Source organism: Mandrillus leucophaeus, unplaced genomic scaffold (assembly GCF_000951045.1).
Source record: "Mandrillus leucophaeus isolate KB7577 unplaced genomic scaffold, Mleu.le_1.0 Scaffold133, whole genome shotgun sequence".
NCBI classification, from domain to species: domain Eukaryota; kingdom Metazoa; phylum Chordata; class Mammalia; order Primates; family Cercopithecidae; genus Mandrillus; species Mandrillus leucophaeus.
Genome location: NW_012101288.1, coordinates 2228697 through 2231834, shown reverse-complemented (window position 1 = coordinate 2231834; position 3138 = coordinate 2228697).

Below are 3138 nucleotides of genomic sequence, written 5' to 3'. Positions count from 1 at the left end.
TCAAAAAAAAAAAAAAAAAAAAGAGGGTAATTAATTATACCTTAAGGGATTGTCATGTGGATTAAATAATAGATGTGTTTATGGACCTAATGCATAACCAACAATTAATAAATGGCAGCTATGTTATCCAAACTGGTACTATCCCCCTCCCCCCATTTCTGCCTGTTGCACAGGACTGTACTCTCTTAGCTGCCCCTTCTGGAAGATTCTCCTTTCCATGTTTCTCAACAGAGGTAGTATTGACATTCTGGGCAGGACAGCATGACTACCTCATTCCTGGCCCCATCAGCCAAATTCCAATAGCACCCAACCATCTCCTGGGCATTGTGATAACCAAAAAATACCACCACACAAGCTGTAGCAAACCCCAGTTTCAGCTGAACAAATTATTTGCAGTTCTACTCCAACCTCGCTGTAACACCCAGCTGTGATTCTTTTCCCCCAGTCTGGTGTCCATTCTACCTTCATACTCAGCCAGTAAGCAGGCACCAGCTGATAATAATATGCTATACTTATGAGCAATAACCATGGCCCAAGTCCTGGACCTCCTTTCTCATGATCCCCTATCCATGCTGACTACCCCATTCCTGCTTCTGGGACACCCGTATTTGCCCCGATCTGACAGTAGCACAGCTGGTAACAGAGGGTTGATGGCCAGCACAGCAGAGTGTCTTCCAGACCGTGCCTCATAGTCAAGGGCCCATGTCCCATCTAACTGACTGATGTCTTTGATGTACCAGCTGTTAAGTATTTCGTATCTCACCCTTGGTAGCAGAAGTCTGAATTCCTTTAGGAAATTACCTCCAATCCATTGTATGCAGCTGCAGGGAGGTTGTCATTCAGCTTGCCGGTTCTTTTTTTACCTATTCCCCTAGTTAGTGGGCATAGACTCTAAACTAAGCCAGAGAGATATTCTGTCCCTCAAATCTGAGTATTAAGTGGTGGGACACAAGGGCAGAAAAAAATGTTTCCTGAATTTTTATCTCGGTTTATCCTGACAATGATGTCTGAAGGAACACCGTCTCCTGATACCCAGATAGCGCTCTCACCTCCAGCAGGAGCATACCATTGCAGTTATACCAGTTGTTAAAATACTGAAATGTGGCCAGGCATGGTGGCTCACACCTGTAATCCCAGCACTTTGGGAGGCTGAGGTGGGCGGATCATTTAAGGTCAGGAGTTCAAGACCAGCCTGGCCAATATGGTAAAACCCTATCTCTACTAAAAATATATATTTTTTAAATTAGCCAGGTGTGGTGGTGCACACCTGTAATCCCCACTACTAGGGAGGCTGAGGCAGGACAATTGCTTGAACCTGGAAGGCAGAGGTTGCAGTGAGCCGAGATCACGCCACTGCCCTCCAACCTGGGCAGCAGAGCAAAACTCCATCTCAAAAAATATATATATATTGAAATATTTCCATATTGGTTGGCAAATAGCTGCTTCTCCAATACCCCAACACCCTGAATGTCCTCTTCCCCACCCCTCCCTGGGACCTCTACCTCAGATCTCCCTTTTGATCCCACAATTGAAGAGGTAGCCTGTAGATTTGCTGCAGGCCTCTAGTTTGCGCTCAAATGTAGCTTCCAGCATTCATTCGAATTGGATTGTCCCTGTGCCACCCTGGTTGCTCAATCTTTTGAATACCAGCCCTGCTCAGAGCTCCAGGACATCTGGCTCCTGTTTTTCCTGAACCTTTTGTCTCAGTCCATGAACATCCCCATTAGCTCCAGATTTGATTTATTTCCCTGTTAATGGAAGAAACTCGACCAAACCAACCTTTATTTCACCAGTCCTGAAGCCGGAACAAAAGCCATGAGACAGCTTGTCCAAACTTACCCAGAGTATTAACAACAAAATGAACACTAGAATTCAAATGATTTGACTCCCAGGCCAGAGCTTTTTCCACTGTAGTGTGCTGACTTCTTTCCAAACAATACAGCGATACCTCCCATGCTCCTGTAGGGTTTTTGTTTTACGATTGCATTGAAGTCCATCACCCTATTTAATACATTAGCTCTGCAAGGTTAAGACTTATTCAGAGGTGAAAATCACATTGTCTTCTTCTGCCCTTTAGGGTGCTGGAGCCCTCCCTTTCTCACAATTGCCTTTCATGTTCTTGAACCAATAATTGAGACATTCCTCATCTTTTCAGTTCCATGGCCCAGATCAAAGTCATGACCCTAACAGCAGCCAAGTTTTTCATGTGTGACAGCGTCGTTATCAGTGTATGCATTCTGCATAAAAGATCCTATTCATAGCACAATAATGCTGGATCAGGTCTAAGAGATTATATATTCAGTCACGAGTGGCATGACAACATTTTGGTCAACAAAGAACTGCATATACAGCAGTGGTTCCATAAGAATAAATTATAACGTCACGTTTTTACTGTACCTTTTCTATGTTTAGATAGGCAAATACTTACCATTGTGTTGCAGTTGCCTGCAGTATTCGGTACAGTAACATGCTGTACAGGTTTACAGCCTAAGAGCAGTAGGTTATACCATATAGCCTAGGTGTGCAGTAGGCTATCCCATCTAGGTTTGTGTAAGTACATCCTAAGATGTTCACACAGTAGCAAAGTTGCCAAACAATGCATTTCTCAGACTGTACCCCTGTCGTTTAGCAATGCATGACTGTATGTGCCAAACCCCCTTCACTTTACAAATGAAGAAACTGAGATCCAACGAATTAAATGCCCCATTTAAATCCCCAAAAAGAGTCAGTGTCAGATATTACTAGATTAAATACCATCTGACAAAAAGCCAAGACTCTTTCCAATAATAACAATTTCACCATAAGAAAAAGAACTTTTATCGAGAGGCTTTTGGATTCCAGACATGCTGGGAGAAACGATATGGACTATTTCAATTTTTTAATTATTTTATTAAAATAATTCATACATGTAATTTTTAAAGTTATAGAATACTGAAAACTTGTAAAGTAGAAATAATACTGTCTTGCTTTCCAGAAGTATGTTTTACCCTTTTAGCAGTTTTTTTCTGAGACTTTCAAAATTTCCATACTTCTAAATAACACACATGTACTGCTATGTGTCTATTAATCAGTTTTATTTTTATATATATATATACATATATATATATATATTTTTTTTTTTTTTGAGATGGAGTCTCA